Source organism: Amborella trichopoda, chromosome 1, assembly GCF_054954075.1.
Source record: "Amborella trichopoda isolate Santa Cruz 75 chromosome 1, AtrichopodaSantaCruz75HAP2 v2.0, whole genome shotgun sequence".
In the NCBI taxonomy this organism is placed as follows: Eukaryota; Viridiplantae; Streptophyta; class Magnoliopsida; order Amborellales; family Amborellaceae; genus Amborella; species Amborella trichopoda.
Window position 1 is genome coordinate 17,671,497 of NC_142336.1, and position 22,500 is coordinate 17,693,996.

At 62.0% G+C, this 22,500-nt stretch overlaps 1 pseudogene; it reads left to right on the top strand.

Annotated features, from left to right (window-relative positions):
• The first annotated feature begins 579 nt into the window (after positions 1–579).
• Positions 580–22,500, top strand: part of LOC148783621 (uncharacterized) — a 74,724-nt pseudogene continuing 52,803 nt past the window's right edge.

A 22,500-nucleotide genomic window follows, 5' to 3' on the forward strand; every position in this document is an offset into this window, starting at 1 on the left:
ATGGAGGTCGACCTTCATTCCCTACAATTGTTTGCATGCGTTCAAGGGGAGGGAGGGAGACGCATACGTTTACCTGGTTCCGACTCTCCCCAAGTATGTTTGATAGCTTAAAACACGAGAAATTCAAGAGTGGCCGCCATTCCACCGAAACTAGCACACAAATGTTTTCCTAAGGGGCAAACCCATCCCACCACACCACCATGCCCAGTGCACAACGACGTGCGTGCCCAAATCAGCTTTCCGGGGGCAAACACACGGTGGAGCATTGGAACTCAAGCTCCTGCACTGCCCGTCCTGGCCCATAAGACGGTCTGGGCGCGTCGTCCTAGTGCATCGGAATAGCTGGCGAGGTGGGATGGGACGGCCCGGAGCACACCACGGTGCAATGTGTGGCGTGGATGGTGGGCACCGAGGTACGCGTCTACGCACGGTGTCGCGAGTGCCAGGGGCATTACGCACACGTCTTGGGTAGGGGGCAACCGGGTGCGCGTCAAGGCACGACGCATCACCACACGCACGATTGAAAGCAGCGGGGCTCGAGGGCCGGTGAGATGCCCGAGCAGAGCACACCAACGCACCATGGATCGAGGGCCCCTGGGCACACGGCGTCACGAGAGCCCACTGGTGGGCGAGAAAGGCAGACCCAAGCAGTATGCCAGGTGAGCACCTATCTGGCTAACTAGGCACAGCGCCACGAGTGCCTACAGAGCTGAACGAGCTGGAAGCACCCACGCAGTACGGGTAGGCACACCCACGCTGAAAGGGTTGACGGCTGAGTGGTGAGCACAGAGGTGTGCGCCTAAGCACAGCGCATGGAGTGTCCACGAGTCATCCCAGGAAAAGCACAACCAAGCAGTATGAGCCTGGAGGGAAACGAGTAGCGCGCCTAGGCACCTCGCTGTGAGTGCCAACGGGTTGAACGAGCTTGGCACAACCACGTGGCATGGGTGGCGAGCACCGAGGTGTGCGACTAGGCAGAACACATCGATGGTCTACGGGTCAGCCAAAGCAGGCCCACACCGACGCGTTGGCATGACGCCTTGCCCAAATCACGTACCTCAGCCTCGTCCCAACCTGGTGCCCAACCTTCCCAATTATGTTTCATGGCTTAAAACACCTGACATTCCTGAGTGACACCTGTTGGGGGTCAAACTAACCCACATCTGGCCTCATCACGACCCATACCACCTAAATGCACAATGTTGCATCCTTGGGTGCCTCACCACCACACGAAAGGTTGAAGGCAAGGAGCCTCGAGGGCCGGGGGGATGAACGAGCAATGCAAACCCACGCAGCATATGTTGAGGGCCCCATTGTGTGCACCTAGGCACACGGTGCCACGTTGGCCTACGCGTAGCCCGAGCAAGGCAAACCCGCACAGTTTTGCTGGTGGACACCGAGGTGTGCACCTAGGTACACGGCATCGTGAAGCCCTGCCGGTCGCCGAGATAGGGACACCCAAAATGTACGCCTGGTGTGCTCGCAGGTGGGTGCCTAGGCACAACGAAACAAGGGCCTCCAAGTTGCCCGAGCTGGGAACACCCGCGCGGTATGGGTGGCGAGCATTAAGCTGTGCGCCTAGGCACAATGCATCAACGGTCCACAAGTACGCCGAGACGAGGCACACCCGTGCAGTATGCGTCGTGAGCACTAAGTTATGTGCCTCGGCACAACGCATCGAGGGACCACAAGTCAGCCGAGGTAAGGAAAACCATTGGAGTATGGGATGAGGGCTCCGCGGTGTGCGCCTAGGACCACGGCGCCGCGGAGGCGTGAGGGTTGCCCCATCAAGTCACACCCACGCAGTTTGCAAGGTCGACACCGAGGTATGCGCCTAGGCAAACGGGGTCGCGAAGGAGAACGGGCTGACCGGCTAGGCACACCCACGCAGTATGCCTGGTGGGCACCGAGGTGCGTGCCTAGGCCCACGGTGGGATGAAGGCCAACGGGTTGCCTGAGCTGGGAACACCCACGAGGAATGCCAGGTGGGCACCGAGGTGTGCGCCTTGGAACAGCGCATCTAGGGTCCACGGGTCAGCCCGAGCAAGGCAACCCCACGCAGTATGGGTTGAGAGCTTCGTCGTGTGCGCCTAGGCACCACGGCGACGTGATGGCTTGCGGGTTGCCCGAGCAAGGCCAAACCACGCAGTTTGCCTGGTGGGTAGCGAGGTGTGCTCCTAGGCACGTGGCGTCGAGCTGTGCGACTTGACTGAGCGCATCGAGGGTCCACGGGTAAGCCAGAGCAGCCCACAACCACGCTTTGGCAGCACGCCTAACACAAATCACATAACTCAGCCTCGTCCCAACCTGTTGCCCACCCTTCCCAATTATGTTTCATGGCTTAAAACACCGGACATTCCTGAGCAATACCTGTTGGGGGTCAAACTGGCATACATTTGGCCTCATCACGACCCCAGCCACTTCAGTGCATAATGTTGCATCCTAGGGTGCATCACCACCACACTCAAGGTTGAAGGCAGGGAACCCTCGAGGGCCGGTGGGATGAATGAGCAAGGCAAACCCACGCAGCATGGGTTGAGGGCTCCATGGTGTGCACCTGGGCACACTGTGCCACGTTGGCCTCTACTCGTAGCCCGAGCAAGGCACAACAGCACAGTTTGCCTGGTGGGCACGGAGGTGTGCACCTAAGTACACGGCATCGCGAGGGCCTATCGGGCGCCGAGCAAGGCACACCCAAGCAGTATGCCATGTGTGCACCAAGCGGTGTGCCTATGCACAACGCAACAATGGGCTCCAGGTTGCCGGAGCTGGGAACACCCGCGCGGTATGGGTGGTGAGCACTAACATGTGCGCCTAGGCAAAATGGGTCGACGGTCCACGAGTCAGCCGAGGCGAGGCACACACGTGCAGTATGCGTGGTGAGCAATAAGCTGTTTGCCTCGGCACAATGCATGGAGGGACCACAAATCTGCCGAGGTAAGGCACAACATTGCAGTATGGGTTGAGGGCTCCGCGGTGTGCGCATAGGCACACGGTGCCGCGGAGGCGTACGGGTCGCCCTATCAAGACACACCCGCGCAGTTTGCCAGGTGGGCACCGAGGTGTGCGCCTAGGCAAAGGGCGTCGCGAAGGAGTACGGGCTGACCCGCTAGGCACACCCACGCAGTATGCCTGGTCGGAACCGAGGTGGGTGCCTAGGCCCGAGGTGGGATGAAGGCCAACGGGTTGCCTGCGCTGGGAACACCCGCGAGGTATGCCACGTGGGCACCGAGGTGTGCGCCATGGAATAGCGCGTCTAGGGTGCATGGGTCGGCCAGAGCAAGGCAACCCAACGCAGTATGGGTTGAGGGCTTCGTCGTGTACGCCTAGGCACACGGCGACGTGATGGCTTGCGGGTTGCCCGAGAAAGGCACAACCACGCAGTTTGCCTGGTGGGCAGCGAGGTTTTCTCCTAAGGCACGTGGGGTCGAGCTGTGCGACATGACAGAGCGCATAGAGGGTCCACGGGTAAGCCAGAGCAGGCCACACCCACGCTTTAGCATCAAGCCTAGCGCAAATCACATACCTCAGCCTCGTCCCAACCTGTCGTTTCCCACCCTTCCCAATAATGTTCCATGGCTTAAAACACCAGACATTCCTGAGGGACACCTGTTGGGGGTCAAACTAGCATACATTTGGCCACATCACGACCCAAGCCGCTTCAGTGAACAATGTTGCATCCTAGAGTGCATCACCACCACACGCAAGGTTGAAGGCAGGGAACCTCGAGGGCCGGTGGGATGAACGAGCTAGGCAAAACCCACGCAGCATGGGATGAGGGCTCCATTGTGTGCACCTAGGCACAAGGCGCCACGATGGCAAACGCGTGGCCCGAGTAAGGCGCACCTGCCCAGTTTACCGGACACCGAGCTGTGCACCTAGGTACACGACATGGCGAGGACCTGCCGGTCGCCGAGCTAAGCACACCCAAGGAGTATGACATGTGTGCACCAAGGCGTGTGGCTAGGCACAACGCAACAATGGGCTCGAGGTTGCCAGAGCAGGGAACACCCGCGCGGTATGGGTGGTGAGCACTAAGTTGTGCGACTAGGCACAAAGCGTCGACGGTCCACAAGTCAACCGAGGCGAGGCACACACGTGCAGTATGCGTGGTGATCAATAAGCTGTTTGACTCGACACAATGCATCGAGGGACCACAAGTCTGCCGTGGTAAGGCACAACATTGCAGTATGGGTTGAGGGCTCCGCGGTGTGCGCCTAGGCACACGGTGCCGCGGAGGCGTAGGGGTTGCCCTATCAAGACACACCCACGCAGTTTGCCAGGTGGGCACCGAGGTGTGCGCCTAGGCATATGGCATCGCGAAGGAGTACGGGCTGACCGGCTAGGCACACCCACGCAGTATGCATGGTGGGCACCGAGGTGTGTGCCTACGCCCACGGTGGGATGAAGGCCAACGGGTTGCCTGAGCTGGGAACACCCGCGAGGTATGCCACCCGGGCAACGAGGTGTGCGCCACGGCATAGCGCGTCTAGGGTGCATGGGTCGGCCAGAGCAAGGCAACCCAACGCAGTACGGGTTGTGGGCCTCGTCGTGTAAGCCTAGGCACACGGCGACGTGATGGCTTGCGGCTTGCCCGAGCAAGGCACAACCACGCAGTTTTCCTGGTGGGCAGCTAGGTGTGCTCCTAGGCACGTGGCGTCGAGCTGTGCGACATGACAGAGCGCATCGTGGGTCCACGGTCAAGCCAAAACAGGCCACAACCACGCTTTCGCAGCATGCCTAGCACAAATCACATACCTCAGCCTCGTCCCAACCTGTTTCCCACCCTTCCCAATTATGTTTCATGGCTTAAAGCACCAGATATTCCTGAGTGACACCTGTTGGGGGTCATACTGGCATACAGTTGGCCTCATCACTACCCAAGCCACTTCAGTGCACAATATTGCATCATACAGTGCATCACCACCACGCGCAAGGTTGAAGGCAGGGAGCCTCGATGGCAGGTAGGATGAACGAGCTAGGCAAACCCACGCAACATGGGTTGAAGGCTCCATGGTGTGCACCTAGGCAAACGGTGCCACGATGGCATTCGCGTAGCCCGAGCAAGGCACACCTGCACAGTTTGCCTGGTGGACAACGAGGTGTGCACCTAGGTACACGGCATCGAGAGGGCCTGCCGGTCGCCGAGCTAAACACACCCAAGCAGTAAGACGTGTGAACTATGGTGTGTGGCTAGGCACAACGCAACAATAGGCTCCAGGTTGCCCGAGATAAGAACTCCCGCGCGGTATGGGTGGTGAACACTTAGCTCGGCGCTTGTGCCCAACGCGTTGACGGTCCACAAGTCAGCCGAGGCAAGGCACACCCGCGCAGTATGCGTTGTGAGCACTAAGCTGTTTGCCTCGGCACAACGCATCGAGGGACCACAAGTCTGCTGAGGTAAGGCACAACATTGCAGTATGGGTTGAGGGCTCCGCTGTGTGGGCCAAGGCACACGGTGCCGCGAAGGCACACGGGATGCCCCATCAAGACACACCCACGAAGTTTGCCAATTGGGCACCGAGGTGTTCGCAAAGGCAAAAGGCGTCGCGATAGTACGGGCTGACCGGCTGGGAAAACCCACGCGGTATGCCTGGTGGGCACCGAGGTGTGTGCTTAGACCCACGGTGGGATGAAGGCCAACAGTTTGCCTGAGCCGGGAACACCCGCGAGGTATGCCAGGAGAGCACCGAGGTGTGAGCCATGGAACAAGGCATCTAGGGTCCACGGGTCAGCCCGAACAAGGCCACCCCACGCAGTATGGGTTGAGAGCTTCGTCGTGTGCGACTAGGCACACGGCGACGTGATGCCTTGCGGGTTGCACGAGCAAGGCACAACCACGCAGTTTGACTGGTGGGCAGCTAGGTGTGCTCCTAGGCACGTGGCGTCGAGCTGTGCGACATGACAGAGCGCATCGTGGGTCCACGGTAAAGCCAAAGCAGGCCGCACCCATGCTTTGGCAGCACGCCAAGCACAAATCACATACCTCAGCCTCGTCCCGACCTGTTTGCCCACCCTTCCCAATTATGTTTCATGGCTTAAAACACCAGGCATTCCTGAGTGACACCCGTTGGGGGTCAAACTAGCATACGTTTGGCCTCAACACGACCCAAGCCAACTCGGTGCACAACGTTGCATCCTGGAGTGCATCACCACCACAAGCAAGGTTGAAGGCAGGGAGCCTCGAGGGGGGGTGGGACGAACGGGCTAGGCAAACCAACGCAACATGGGTTGAAGGCTCCATGGTGTGCACCTAGGCACACGGTGCCAAGATGGCGTTCGCGTAGCCAGAGCAAGGCACACCTGCACAGTTTGCCTGGTGTACACCGAGGTGTGCACCTAGGTACACGGCATCGAGAGGGCCTGCCGGTCGCCGAGCTAAGCACACCCAAGCAGTATGCCATGTGTGGACTAAGGTGTGTGGCTAGGCACAACGGAACGATGGGCTCCAGGTTGCCCGAGATGAGAACACCCGCTCGGTATGGGTGGTGAGCACTGAGCCGAGCGCCTGGGCACAATGCGTCCACGGCATACAAGTCAGCCGAGGCAAGGCACACCCATGCAGTACGTGTGGTGAGCACTAAGCTGTTTGCCTCGGCGCAACGCATCGAGGGACCACAAGTCTGCTGACGTAAGGCACAGCATTGCAGTATGGGTCGAGGGATCCGCGGTGTGCGCCGAGGCACAAGGTGCGGCGGAGGCATACGGGTTGCCCCATGAAGGCACACCCACGCCATTCGCCAGGTGGGCACCAAGGTGTGCGCCTAGGCATCGCGAAGGAGTACGGGCTGACCGCCTAGGCACACCCACGCAGTGTGCCTGGTGGTCACCGTGGTGTGTGCCTAGGCCCTCGGTGGGATGAAGGCCAACGGTTTGCCTGAGCTGGGAACACCCGCGAGGTATGCCAGGAGAGCACCGAGGTGTGAGCCATGGAACAAGGCATCTAGGGTCCACGGGTCAGCCCGAACAAGGCAACCCCACGCAGTATGGGTTGAGGGCTTCGTCCATTGCGCCTAGGCACACGGCGACGTGATGGCTTGCGGGTTCCCCGAGCAAGGCACAACCACGCAGTTTGCCTGGTGGGCAGCTAGGTGTGCTCCTAGGCACGTGGCGTCGAGCTGTGCGACATGACAGAGCGCATCGTGGGTCCACGGTAAAGCCAAAGCAGGCCGCACCCATGCTTTGGCAGCACGCCAAGCACAAATCACATACCTCAGCCTCGTCCCAACCTGTTTGCCCACCCTTCCCAATTATGTTTCACGGCTTAAAACACCAGACATTCCTGAGTGACACCCGTTGGGGGTCAAACTAGCATACGTTTGGCCTCAACACGACCCAAGCCAACTCAGTGCACAACGTTGCATCCTGGAGTGCATCACCACCACAAGCAAGGTTGAAGGCAGGGAGCCTCGAGGGGGGGTGGGACGAACGGGCTAGGCAAACCAACGCAACATGGGTTGAAGGCTCCATGGTGTGCACCTAGGCACACGGTGCCAAGATGGCATTCGCGTAGCCCGAGCAAGGCACACCTGCACAGTTTGCCTGGTGGACACCGAGGTGTGCACCTAGGTACACGGCATCGGGAGGGCCTGCCGGTCGCCGAGCTAAGCACACCCAAGCAGTATGCCATGTGTGCACTAAGGTGTGTGGCTAGGCACAACGCAACGAAGGGATCCAGGTTGCTCGAGATGATAACAGCCGCTCGGTATGGGTGGTGAGCACTAAAGCCGAGCGCCTGGGCACAATGCGTCCACGGCATAAGAGTCAGCCGAGGCAAGGCAAACCCATGCAGTATGCGTGGTGAGCACTAAGCTGTTTGCCTCGGCGCAACGCATCGAGGGACCACAAGTCTGCTGACGTAAGGCACAACATTGCTGTGTGGGTTGAGGGATCCGCGGTGTGCGTCGAGGCACCAGGTGCCGCAAAGGCATACGGGTTGCCCCATCAAGGCACACCCACGCCATTCGCCGGGTGGGCACCAAGGTGTGCGCCTAGGCATCGCGAAGGAGTACGGGCTGACCGCCTAGGCACACCCACGCAGTGTGCCTGGTGGTCACCGAGGTGTGTGCTTAGGCCCTCGGTGGGATGAAGGCCAACGGTTTGCCTGAGCTGAGAAAACCCGCGAGGTATGCCAGGTGGGCACTGAGGTGTGCGTCATGGAACAACGCATCTAGGGTCCATAGGTCAGCCCGAACAAGGCAACCCCGCGAAGTTTGGGTGGAGGGCTTCATCGTGAGCGCCTAGGCACACGACGACGTGATGGCTTGCAGGTTGCCCGAGCAAGGCACAACCACGCAGTTTGCCAGGTGGGCAACGAGCTGTGCGACTTGACAGAGCGCATCGAGGGTCCACAGGTAAGCCAGAGCGGGCCAGACCCACGCTTTGGCAGCACGCCTAGCTCAAATCACATACCTCAGCCTCGTCCCAACCTGTTGCCCACCCTTCCCAATTATGTTTCATAGCTTAAAACACCAGACTTTCCTGAGTGACTTCTGGTGGGGGTCAAACTAGCATACATTTGGCCTCAACACGACCCAAGCCACCTCAGTGCACAATGTTGCATCCTGGAGTGCATCACCACCACACGCAAGGTTGAAGGCAGGGAGCCTAGAGGGCAGGTGGGACGAACGAGCTAGGCAAACCCACGCAAGATGGGTTGAAAGCTCCATGGTGTGCACCTAGGCACACGGTGCCAAGATGGCATTCGCGTAGCCCGAGCAAGGCACACCTGCACAGTTTGCCTGGTGGACACCGAGGTGTGCACCTAGGTACACGGCATCGAGAGGGCCTGCCGGTCGCCGAGCTAAGCACACCCAAGCAGTATGCCATGTGTGCACTAAGGTGTGTGGCTAGGCACAACGCAACGATGGGCTCCAGGTTGCCCGAGATAAGAACACCCGCTCGGTATGGGTGGTGAGCACCGAGCCGAGCGCCTGGGCACAATGCGTACCCGGCATACAAGTCAGCCGAGGCAAGGCACACCCAGGCAGTATGCGTGGTGAGCACTAAGCTGCTTGCCTTGGCGCAACGCATCGAGGGACCACAAGTCTGCTGACGTGAGGCACAACATTGCAGTATGGGTTAAGGGATCCGTGGTGTGTGCCTAGGCACAGGGTGCCGCGGAGGCATACGGGTTGCCCCAGCAAGGCTCACCCACGCAGTTCGCCAGGTGGGCACCAAGGTGTGCGCCAAGGCAATAGGCATCGCGAAGGAGTACGGGCTGACCGGCCAGGCACACCCACTCAGTATGCCTGGTGGTCACCGAGGTGTGTGCCTAGGCCCTCGGTGGGATGAAGGCCAACGGGTTGCCTGAGCTGAAAACACCCGCGAGGTATGCCAGGTGGGCACTGAGGTGTGCGTCATGGAACAGCGCATCTAGGGTCCATAGGTCAGCCCGAACAAGGCAACCCCACGAAGTTTAGGTTGGGGGCTTCATCGTGTGTGCCTAGGCACACGGCGACGTGATGGCTTGAAGTTTGCCCGAGCAAGGCACAACCACGCAGTTTGCCAGGGGGGCAGCGAGGTGTGCTCTTATGCACGTGGGGACGAGCTGTGCGACTTGACAGAGCGCATCGAGGGTCCACAGGTAAGCCAGAGAAGGACACACCCACGCATTGGCAGCACGCCTAGCTCAAATCACATACCTCAGCCTCGTCCTAACCTGTTGCCCACCCTTCCCAATTATGTTTCATAGCTTAAAACACCAGACTTTCCTGAGTGACTTCTGGTGGGGGTCAAACTAGCATACATTTGGCCTCAACAAGACCCAAGCCACCTCAGTGCACAATGTTGCATCCTAGAGTGCATCACCACCACACGCAAGGTTGAAGGCAGGGAGCCTAGAGGGCAGGTGGGACGAACGAGCTAGGCAAACCCACGCAAGATGGGTTGAAAGCTCCATGGTGTGCACCTAGGCACACGGTGCCAAGATGGCATTCGCGTAGCCCGAGCAAGGCACACCTGCACAGTTTGCCTGGTGGACACCGAGGTGTGCACCTAGGTACACGGCATCGAGAGGGCCTGCCGGTCGCCGAGCTAAGCACACCCAAGCAGTATGCCATGTGTGCACTAAGGTGTGTGGCTAGGCACAACGCAACGATGGGCTCCAGGTTGCCCGAGATGAGAACACCCGCTCGGTATGGGTGGTGAGCACCGAGCCGAGCGCCTGGGCACAATGCGTACCCGGCATACAAGTCAGCCGAGGCAAGGCACACCCAGGCAGTATGCGTGGTGAGCACTAAGCTGTTTGCCTTGGCGCAACGCATCGAGGGACCACAAGTCTGCTGACGTGAGGCACAACATTGCAGTATGGGTTGAGGGATCCGTGGTGTGTGCCTAGGCACAGGGTGCCGCGGAGGCATACGGGTTGCCCCAGCAAGGCTCACCCACGCAGTTCGCCAGGTGGGCACCAAGGTGTGCGCCAAGGCAAAAGGCATCGCGAAGGAGTACGGGCTGACCGGCCAGGCACACCCACTCAGTATGCCTGGTGGTCACCGAGGTGTGTGCCTAGGCCCTCGGTGGGATGAAGGCCAACGGGTTGCCTGAGCTGAAAACACCCGCGAGGTATGCCAGGTGGGCACTGAGGTGTGCGTCATGGAACAGCGCATCTAGGGTCCATAGGTCAGCCCGAACAAGGCAACCCCACGAAGTTTAGGTTGGGGGCTTCATCGTGTGTGCCTAGGCACACGGCGACGTGATGGCTTGAAGTTTGCCCGAGCAAGGCACAACCACGCAGTTTGCCAGGGGGGCAGCGAGGTGTGCTCTTATGCACGTGGGGACGAGCTGTGCGACTTGACAGAGCGCATCGAGGGTCCACAGGTAAGCCAGAGAAGGACACACCCACGCAATGGCAGCACGCCTAGCTCAAATCACATACCTCAGCCTCGTCCCAACCTGTTGCCCACCCTTCCCAATTATGTTTCATAGCTTAAAACACCAGACATTCCTGAGTGACTTCTGGTGGGGGTCAAACTAGCATACATTTGGCCTCAACACGACCCAAGCCACCTCAGTGCACAATGTTGCATCCTGGAGTGCATCACCACCACACGCAAGGTTGAAGGCAGGGAGCCTAGAGGGCAGGTGGGACGAACGAGCTAGGCAAACCCACGCAAGATGGGTTGAAAGCTCCATGGTGTGCACCTAGGCACACGGTGCCAAGATGGCATTCGCGTAGCCCGAGCAAGGCACACCTGCACAGTTTGCCTGGTGGACACCGAGGTGTGCACCTAGGTACACGGCATCGAGAGGGCCTGCCGGTCGCCGAGCTAAGCACACCCAAGCAGTATGCCATGTGTGCACTAAGGTGTGTGGCTAGGCACAACGCAACGATGGGCTCCAGGTTGCCCGAGATGAGAACACCCGCTCGGTATGGGTGGTGAGCACCGAGCCGAGCGCCTGGGCACAATGCGTACCCGGCATACAAGTCAGCCGAGGCAAGGCACACCCAGGCAGTATGCGTGGTGAGCACTAAGCTGTTTGCCTTGGCGCAACGCATCGAGGGACCACAAGTCTGCTGACGTGAGGCACAACATTGCAGTATGGGTTGAGGGATCCGTGGTGTGTGCCTAGGCACAGGGTGCCGCGGAGGCATACGGGTTGCCCCAGCAAGGCTCACCCACGCAGTTCGCCAGGTGGGCACCAAGGTGTGCGCCAAGGCAAAAGGCATCGCGAAGGAGTACGGGCTGACCGGCCAGGCACACCCACTCAGTATGCCTGGTGGTCACCGAGGTGTGTGCCTAGGCCCTCGGTGGGATGAAGGCCAACGGGTTGCCTGAGCTGAAAACACCCGCGAGGTATGCCAGGTGGGCACTGAGGTGTGCGTCATGGAACAGCGCATCTAGGGTCCATAGGTCAGCCCGAACAAGGCAACCCCACGAAGTTTAGGTTGGGGGCTTCATCGTGTGTGCCTAGGCACACGGCGACGTGATGGCTTGAAGTTTGCCCGAGCAAGGCACAACCACGCAGTTTGCCAGGGGGGCAGCGAGGTGTGCTCTTATGCACGTGGGGACGAGCTGTGCGACTTGACAGAGCGCATCGAGGGTCCACAGGTAAGCCAGAGAAGGACACACCCACGCAATGGCAGCACGCCTAGCTCAAATCACATACCTCAGCCTCGTCCCAACCTGTTGCCCACCCTTCCCAATTATGTTTCATAGCTTAAAACACCAGACATTCCTGAGTGACTTCTGGTGGGGGTCAAACTAGCATACATTTGGCCTCAACACGACCCAAGCCACCTCAGTGCACAATGTTGCATCCTGGAGTGCATCACCACCACACGCAAGGTTGAAGGCAGGGAGCCTAGAGGGCAGGTGGGACGAACGAGCTAGGCAAACCCACGCAAGATGGGTTGAAAGCTCCATGGTGTGCACCTAGGCACACGGTGCCAAGATGGCATTCGCGTAGCCCGAGCAAGGCACACCTGCACAGTTTGCCTGGTGGACACCGAGGTGTGCACCTAGGTACACGGCATCGAGAGGGCCTGCCGGTCGCCGAGCTAAGCACACCCAAGCAGTATGCCATGTGTGCACTAAGGTGTGTGGCTAGGCACAACGCAACGATGGGCTCCAGGTTGCCCGAGATGAGAACACCCGCTCGGTATGGGTGGTGAGCACCGAGCCGAGCGCCTGGGCACAATGCGTACCCGGCATACAAGTCAGCCGAGGCAAGGCACACCCAGGCAGTATGCGTGGTGAGCACTAAGCTGTTTGCCTTGGCGCAACGCATCGAGGGACCACAAGTCTGCTGACGTGAGGCACAACATTGCAGTATGGGTTGAGGGATCCGTGGTGTGTGCCTAGGCACAGGGTGCCGCGGAGGCATACGGGTTGCCCCAGCAAGGCTCACCCACGCAGTTCGCCAGGTGGGCACCAAGGTGTGCGCCAAGGCAAAAGGCATCGCGAAGGAGTACGGGCTGACCGGCCAGGCACACCCACTCAGTATGCCTGGTGGTCACCGAGGTGTGTGCCTAGGCCCTCGGTGGGATGAAGGCCAACGGGTTGCCTGAGCTGAAAACACCCGCGAGGTATGCCAGGTGGGCACTGAGGTGTGCGTCATGGAACAGCGCATCTAGGGTCCATAGGTCAGCCCGAACAAGGCAACCCCACGAAGTTTAGGTTGAGGGCTTCATCGTGTGTGCCTAGGCACACGGCGACGTGATGGCTTGAGGTTTGCCCGAGCAAGGCACAACCACGCAGTTTGCCAGGGGGCAGCGAGGTGTGCTCTTATGCACGTGGCGACGAGCTGTGCGACTTGACAGAGCGCATCGAGGGTCCACAGGTAAGAAAGAGAAGGACACACCCACGCATTGGCAGCACGCCTAGCTCAAATCACATACCTCAGCCTCGTCCCAACCTGTTGCCCACCCTTCCCAATTATGTTTCATAGCTTAAAACACCAGACATTCCTGAGTGACTTCTGGTGGGGGTCAAACTAGCATACATTTGGCCTCAACACGACCCAAGCCACCTCAGTGCACAATGTTGCATCCTGGAGTGCATCACCACCACACGCAAGGTTGAAGGCAGGGAGCCTAGAGGGCAGGTGGGACGAACGAGCTAGGCAAACCCACGCAAGATGGGTTGAAAGCTCCATGGTGTGCACCTAGGCACACGGTGCCAAGATGGCATTCGAGTAGCCCGAGCAAGGCAGACCTGCACAGTTTGCCTGGTGGACACCGAGGTGTGAACCTAGGTACACGACGTCGGGAGGGCCTGCCGGTCGCCGAGCTAAGCACACCCAAGCAGTATGCCATGTGTGCACTATGGTGTGTGGCTAGGCAGAACGCAACAATGGGCTCCAGGTTGCCCGAGATGAGAACACCCAATCGGCATGGGTGGTGAGCACTACGCACAGCGCCTGGGCACAATGCGTCCACGGCATACAAGTCAGCCGAGGCAATGCACACCCATGCAGTATGCGTGGTGAGCACTAAGCTGTTTGCCTCGGCGCAACGCAACGAGGGACCACAAGTCTACTGACGTAAGGCACAACATTGCAGTATGGGTTGAGGGATCCGCGGTGTGTGCTTAGGCACAAGGTGCCACGGAGGCATACGGGTTGCCCCATCAAGGCACACCCACGCAGTTTGCCTTCCGTGCCACGGAGGCATACGGGTTGCCCCATCAAGGCACACCCACGCAGTTTGCCTGAAGGGCACCAAGGTGTGCCGCTAGGCAAAAGGCATCGCGAAGGAGTACGGGCTGACTGGCTAGGCACACCCACGCAGTTTGCCTGGTGGTCACCGAGGTGTGTACCTAGGCTCTCGGTGGGATGAAGGCCAACGGGTTGCCTGAGCTGAGAACACCGGCGAGGTATGCCAGGTGGGCACTGAGGTGTGCGTCATGGAACAGCGCATCTAGGGTCCATAGGTCGGCCCGAACAAGGCAACCTTACGTAGTTTGGGTTGAGCTCTTCATCGTGTGCGCCTAGGCACACGGCGACGTGATGGCTTGCAGGTTGCCCGAACAAGGCACAACCACGCAGTTTGCCAGGTGGGCAGCGAGGTGTGCTCCTATGCACGTGGCGACGAGCTGTGCGACTTAACAGAGCACATCTAGGCAGCATGCCTAGCACAAATCACATACCTCAGCCTCGTCCCAACCTGTTTCCCACCCTTCCCAATTATGTTTCATGGCTTAAAACAACAGACATTCCTGAGTGACACCTGTTGGGGGTCAAACTAGCATATATTTGGCCTCAACACGACCCAAACCACCTCAGTGCACAATGTTGCATCTTGGAGTGCATCACCACCACACGCAAGGTTGAAGGCAAGGAGGCTCCAGGGCCGGTGGGATGAACGAGCTCGGCAAAACCACGTAGCATGGGTTGAGGGCTCCATGGTGTGCACCTAGGCACATGGTGCAACGATGGCATAAGCGTAGCCCGAGCAAGGTACACCAGCACAGTTTGCCTGGTGGACACCGAGGTGTGCACCTAGGTACACGGCATCGCGAGGGCCTGTCAGTCGCCGAGCTAGGCACACCCAAGCAATATGCCATACGTGCACCAAGGTGTGTGCCTAGGCACAACGCAACAATGGCCTCCAGGTTGCCCGAGATGAGAACACCCGCGCAGTATGGGTGGTGAGCACTAAGCCGAGCGCCTGGGCACAATGCGTCCACGACATACAAGTCAGTCGAGGCAAGGCACACCCATGCAGTATGCGTGGTGAGCACTAAGCTGTTTGCCTCGGCGAAACGCATCGAGGGACCACAAGTCTGCTGAGGAAGGGCGCAACATTACCGTATGGGTTGAGGGCTCCGCGGTGAGCGCCTAGGCACACGGTGCCGCGGAGGCTTACGGGTTGCCCCATCAAGACACACCCACGTAGTTTGCAAGTTGGGCACCGAGGTGATTGTCAAGGCAAAAGGCGTCGCGAAGGAGTACAGCCTGACCGGCTGGGCAGACCCACGTAGTATGCCTGAAGGGGCACCGGGGTGTGCTAGGGCAGACCCACGCGGTATGTCTGAAGGGGAATCGAGTTGGGCGTCGAGTCCCACCGTGCCGCGAGTGCCTCCGGCTAGCCCGAGCACGGCGCACCCGCGCCGTATGGGTCGAGGTCCCCGCGGTGGACTACGGGTTGTGGGCAGACTCGCGCTCGGTGAACCCACCGCGGTGCGCGCGTGCGTGCGTCGTGCCAAAGTGCCTAAGTGCCGTGTGCCGTGTGCGCTTTGCGCGTCGCGTGCGTGCGCGCGCGCGTGTGCGCGCGCGGTTTTTTTATGGCCGTTTTGCGGCTCCCGGTCCGGCCACGGGGTGCTGAGATGGGTCATAGCGGGTCGCGGGTGGACGGACGACGGGACTCGGGGAGGGGCGGCTCGAGACGGGTCCATCGAAGGCAACTTGAGGGGGCCTCCCCATCCCCCTCAAGTATGTTTTAAGGCTTAAAACACGAGAATTTCCTGGGTGGCACCTGATGGGGCAGAACTGGCATACGGTCCCCCCGTGCACTACCCCCACCACCTGGTTGCACCGCGATGCCTGCCTGGGTGCATCACCACAGGCAAGGCCGAAGGCATGGGGCCTCGGCGGGATGCCCGAGCTAGGAAGACCCACGCACCATGGTCGGCGGGCATCGGGTTGGGCGTCGAGTCCCACCGTGCCGCGAGTGCCTCCGGCTAGCCCGAGCACGGCGCACCCGCGCCGTATGGGTCGAGGTCCCCGCGGTGGACTACGGGTTGTGGGCAGACTCGCGCTCGGTGAACCCACCGCGGTGCGCGCGTGCGTGCGTCGTGCCAAAGTGCCTAAGTGCCGTGTGCCGTGTGCGCTTTGCGCGTCGCGTGCGTGCGCGCGCGCGTGTGCGCGCGCGGTTTTTTTATGGCCGTTTTGCGGCTCCCGGTCCGGCCACGGGGTGCTGAGATGGGTCATAGCGGGTCGCGGGTGGACGGACGACGGGACTCGGGGAGGGGCGGCTCGAGACGGGTCCATCGAAGGCAACTTGAGGGGGCCTCCCCATCCCCCTCAAGTATGTTTTAAGGCTTAAAACACGAGAATTTCCTGGGTGGCACCTGATGGGGCAGAACTGGCATACGGTCCCCCCGTGCACTACCCCCACCACCTGGTTGCACCGCGATGCCTGCCTGGGTGCATCACCACAGGCAAGGCCGAAGGCATGGGGCCTCGGCGGGATGCCCGAGCTAGGAAGACCCACGCACCATGGTCGGCGGGCATCGGGTTGGGCGTCGAGTCCCACCGTGCCGCGAGTGCCTCCGGCTAGCCCGAGCACGGCGCACCCGCGCCGTATGGGTCGAGGTCCCCGCGGTGGACTACGGGTTGTGGGCAGACTCGCGCTCGGTGAACCCACCGCGGTGCGCGCGTGCGTGCGTCGTGCCAAAGTGCCTAAGTGCCGTGTGCCGTGTGCGCTTTGCGCGTCGCGTGCGTGTGCGAGCGCGGTTTTTTTATGGCCGTTTTGCGGCTCCCGGTCCGGCCACGGGGTGCTGAGATGGGTCATAGCGGGTCGCGGGTGGACGGACGACGGGACTCGGGGAGGGGCGGCTCGAGACGGGTCCATCGAAGGCAACTTGAGGGGGCCTCCCCATCCCCCTCAAGTATGTTTTAAGGCTTAAAACACGAGAATTTCCTGGGTGGCACCTGATGGGGCAGAACTGGCATACGGTCCCCCCGTGCACTACCCCCACCACCTGGTTGCACCGCGATGCCTGCCTGGGTGCATCACCACAGGCAAGGCCGAAGGCATGGGGCCTCGGCGGGATGCCCGAGCTAGAAAGACCCACGCACCATGGTCGGCGGGCATCGGGTTGGGCGTCGAGTCCCACCGTGCCGCGAGTGCCTCCGGCTAGCCCTAAGCACGGCGCACCCGCGCCGTATGGGTCGAGGTCCCCGCGGTGGACTACGGGTTGTGGGCAGACTCGCGCTCGGTGAACCCACCGCGGTGCGCGCGTGCGTGCGTCGTGCCAAAGTGCCTAAGTGCCGTGTGCCGTGTGCGCTTTGCGCGTCGCGTGCGTGTGCGCGCGCGGTTTTTTTATGGCCGTTTTGCGGCTCCCGGTCCGGCCACGGGGTGCTGAGATGGGTCATAGCGGGTCGCGGGTGGACGGACGACGGGACTCGGGGAGGGGCGGCTCGAGACGGGTCCATCGAAGGCAACTTGAGGGGGCCTCCCCATCCCCCTCAAGTATGTTTTAAGGCTTAAAACACGAGAATTTCCTGGGTGGCACCTGATGGGGCAGAACTGGCACACGGTCCCCCCGTGCACTACCCCCACCACCTGGTTGCACCGCGATGCCTGCCTGGGTGCATCACCACAGGCAAGGCCGAAGGCATGGGGCCTCGGCGGGATGCCCGAGCTAGGAAGACCCACGCACCATGGTCGGCGGGCATCGGGTTGGGCGTCGAGTCCCACCGTGCCGCGAGTGCCTCCGGCTAGCCCGAGCACGGCGCACCCGCGCCGTATGGGTCGAGGTCCCCGCGGTGGACTGCGGGTTGTGGGCAGACTCGCGCTCGGTGAACCCACCGCGGTGCGCGCGTGCGTGCGTCGTGCCAAAGTGCCTAAGTGCCGTGTGCCGTGTGCGCTTTGCGCGTCGCGTGCGTGTGCGCGCGCGGTTTTTTTATGGCCGTTTTGCGGCTCCCGGTCCGGCCACGGGGTGCTGAGATGGGTCATAGCGGGTCGCGGGTGGACGGACGACGGGACTCGGGGAGGGGCGGCTCGAGACGGGTCCATCGAAGGCAACTTGAGGGGGCCTCCCCATCCCCCTCAAGTATGTTTTAAGGCTTAAAACACGAGAATTTCCTGGGTGGCACCTGATGGGGCAGAACTGGCATACGGTCCCCCCGTGCACTACCCCCACCAGCTGGTTGCACCGCGATGCCTGCCTGGGTGCATCACCACAGGCAAGGCCGAAGGCATGGGGCCTCGGCGGGATGCCCGAGCTAGGAAGACCCACGCACCATGGTCGGCGGGCATCGGGTTGGGCGTCGAGTCCCACCGTGCCGCGAGTGCCTCCGGCTAGCCCGAGCACGGCGCACCCGCGCCGTGTGGGTCGAGGTCCCCGCGGTGGACTGCGGGTTGTGGGCAGACTCGAGCTCGGTGAACCCACCGCGGTGCGCGCGTGCGTGCGTCGTGCCAAAGTGCCTAAGTGCCGTGTGCCGTGTGCGCTTTGCGCGTCGCGTGCGTGCGCGCGTGTGCGCGCGCGGTTTTTTTATGGCCGTTTTGCGGCTCCCGGTCCGGCCACGGGGTGCTGAGATGGGTCATAGCGGGTCGCGGGTGGACGGACGACGGGACTCGGGGAGGGGCGGCTCGAGACGGGTCCATCGAAGGCAACTTGAGGGGGCCTCCCCATCCCCCTCAAGTATGTTTTAAGGCTTAAAACACGAGAATTTCCTGGGTGGCACCTGATGGGGCAGAACTGGCATACGGTCCCCCCGTGCACTACCCCCACCACCTGGTTGCACCGCGATGCCTGCCTGGGTGCATCACCACAGGCAAGGCCGAAGGCATGGGGCCTCGGCGGGATGCCCGAGCTAGGAAGACCCACGCACCATGGTCGGCGGGCATCGGGTTGGGCGTCGAGTCCCACCGTGCCGCGAGTGCCTCCGGCTAGCCCGAGCACGGCGCACCCGCGCCGTATGGGTCGAGGTCCCCGCGGTGGACTGCGGGTTGTGGGCAGACTCGCGCTCGGTGAACCCACCGCGGTGCGCGCGTGCGTGCGTCGTGCCAAAGTGCCTAAGTGCCGTGTGCCGTGTGCGCTTTGCGCGTCGCGTGCGTGTGCGCGCGCGGTTTTTTTATGGCCGTTTTGCGGCTCCCGGTCCGGCCACGGGGTGCTGAGATGGGTCATAGCGGGTCGCGGGTGGACGGACGACGGGACTCGGGGAGGGGCGGCTCGAGACGGGTCCATCGAAGGCAACTTGAGGGGGCCTCCCCATCCCCCTCAAGTATGTTTTAAGGCTTAAAACACGAGAATTTCCTGGGTGGCACCTGATGGGGCAGAACTGGCATACGGTCCCCCCGTGCACTACCCCCACCAGCTGGTTGCACCGCGATGCCTGCCTGGGTGCATCACCACAGGCAAGGCCGAAGGCATGGGGCCTCGGCGGGATGCCCGAGCTAGGAAGACCCACGCACCATGGTCGGCGGGCATCGGGTTGGGCGTCGAGTCCCACCGTGCCGCGAGTGCCTCCGGCTAGCCCGAGCACGGCGCACCCGCGCCGTGTGGGTCGAGGTCCCCGCGGTGGACTGCGGGTTGTGGGCAGACTCGAGCTCGGTGAACCCACCGCGGTGCGCGCGTGCGTGCGTCGTGCCAAAGTGCCTAAGTGCCGTGTGCCGTGTGCGCTTTGCGCGTCGCGTGCGTGCGCGCGTGTGCGCGCGCGGTTTTTTTATGGCCGTTTTGCGGCTCCCGGTCCGGCCACGGGGTGCTGAGATGGGTCATAGCGGGTCGCGGGTGGACGGACGACGGGACTCGGGGAGGGGCGGCTCGAGACGGGTCCATCGAAGGCAACTTGAGGGGGCCTCCCCATCCCCCTCAAGTATGTTTTAAGGCTTAAAACACGAGAATTTCCTGGGTGGCACCTGATGGGGCAGAACTGGCATACGGTCCCCCCGTGCACTACCCCCACCACCTGGTTGCACCGCGATGCCTGCCTGGGTGCATCACCACAGGCAAGGCCGAAGGCATGGGGCCTCGGCGGGATGCCCGAGCTAGGAAGACCCACGCACCATGGTCGGCGGGCATCGGGTTGGGCGTCGAGTCCCACCGTGCCGCGAGTGCCTCCGGCTAGCCCGAGCACGGCGCACCCGCGCCGTATGGGTCGAGGTCCCCGCGGTGGACTGCGGGTTGTGGGCAGACTCGCGCTCGGTGAACCCACCGCGGTGCGCGCGTGCGTGCGTCGTGCCAAAGTGCCTAAGTGCCGTGTGCCGTGTGCGCTTTGCGCGTCGCGTGCGTGCGCGCGCGCGTGTGCGCGCGCGGTTTTTTTATGGCCGTTTTGCGGCTCCCGGTCCGGCCACGGGGTGCTGAGATGGGTCATAGCGGGTCGCGGGTGGACGGACGACGGGACTCGGGGAGGGGCGGCTCGAGACGGGTCCATCGAAGGCAACTTGAGGGGGCCTCCCCATCCCCCTCAAGTATGTTTTAAGGCTTAAAACACGAGAATTTCCTGGGTGGCACCTGATGGGGCAGAACTGGCATACGGTCCCCCCGTGCACTACCCCCACCAGCTGGTTGCACCGCGATGCCTGCCTGGGTGCATCACCACAGGCAAGGCCGAAGGCATGGGGCCTCGGCGGGATGCCCGAGCTAGGAAGACCCACGCACCATGGTCGGCGGGCATCGGGTTGGGCGTCGAGTCCCACCGTGCCGCGAGTGCCTCCGGCTAGCCCGAGCACGGCGCACCCGCGCCGTGTGGGTCGAGGTCCCCGCGGTGGACTGCGGAATGTGGGCAGACTCGAGCTCGGTGAACCCACCGCGGTGCGCGCGTGCGTGCGTCGTGCCAAAGTGCCTAAGTGCCGTGTGCCGTGTGCGCTTTGCGCGTCGCGTGCGTGCGCGCGTGTGCGCGCGCGGTTTTTTTATGGCCGTTTTGCGGCTCCCGGTCCGGCCACGGGGTGCTGAGATGGGTCATAGCGGGTCGCGGGTGGACGGACGACGGGACTCGGGGAGGGGCGGCTCGAGACGGGTCCATCGAAGGCAACTTGAGGGGGCCTCCCCATCCCCCTCAAGTATGTTTTAAGGCTTAAAACACGAGAATTTCCTGGGTGGCACCTGATGGGGCAGAACTGGCATACGGTCCCCCCGTGCACTACCCCAACCACCTGGTTGCACCGCGATGCCTGCCTGGGTGCATCACCACAGGCAAGGCCGAAGGCATGGGGCCTCGGCGGGATGCCCGAGCTAGGAAGACCCACGCACCATGGTCGGCGGGCATCGGGTTGGGCGTCGAGTCCCACCGTGCCGCGAGTGCCTCCGGCTAGCCCGAGCACGGCGCACCCGCGCCGTATGGGTCGAGGTCCCCGCGGTGGACTGCGGGTTGTGGGCAGACTCGCGCTCGGTGAACCCACCGCGGTGCGCGCGTGCGTGCGTCGTGCCAAAGTGCCTAAGTGCCGTGTGCCGTGTGCGCTTTGCGCGTCGCGTGCGTGCGCGCGCGCGTGTGCGCGCGCGGTTTTTTTATGGCCGTTTTGCGGCTCCCGGTCCGGCCACGGGGTGCTGAGATGGGTCATAGCGGGTCGCGGGTGGACGGACGACGGGACTCGGGGAGGGGCGGCTCGAGACGGGTCCATCGAAGGCAACTTGAGGGGGCCTCCCCATCCCCCTCAAGTATGTTTTAAGGCTTAAAACACGAGAATTTCCTGGGTGGCACCTGATGGGGCAGAACTGGCATACGGTCCCCCCGTGCACTACCCCCACCACCTGGTTGCACCGCGATGCCTGCCTGGGTGCATCACCACAGGCAAGGCCGAAGGCATGAGGCCTCGGCGGGATGCCCGAGCTAGGAAGACCCACGCACCATGGTCGGCGGGCATCGGGTTGGGCGTCGAGTCCCACCGTGCCGCGAGTGCCTCCGGCTAGCCCTAGCACGGCGCACCCGCGCCGTATGGGTCGAGGTCCCCGCGGTGGACTACGGGTTGTGGGCAGACTCGCGCTCGGTGAACCCACCGCGGTGCGCGCGTGCGTGCGTCGTGCCAAAGTGCCTAAGTGCCGTGTGCCGTGTGCGCTTTGCGCGTCGCGTGCGTGTGCGCGCGCGGTTTTTTTATGGCCGTTTTGCGGCTCCCGGTCCGGCCACGGGGTGCTGAGATGGGTCATAGCGGGTCGCGGGTGGACGGACGACGGGACTCGGGGAGGGGCGGCTCGAGACGGGTCCATCGAAGGCAACTTGAGGGGGCCTCCCCATCCCCCTCAAGTATGTTTTAAGGCTTAAAACACGAGAATTTCCTGGGTGGCACCTGATGGGGCAGAACTGGCATACGGTCCCCCCGTGCACTACCCCCACCAGCTGGTTGCACCGCGATGCCTGCCTGGGTGCATCACCACAGGCAAGGCCGAAGGCATGGGG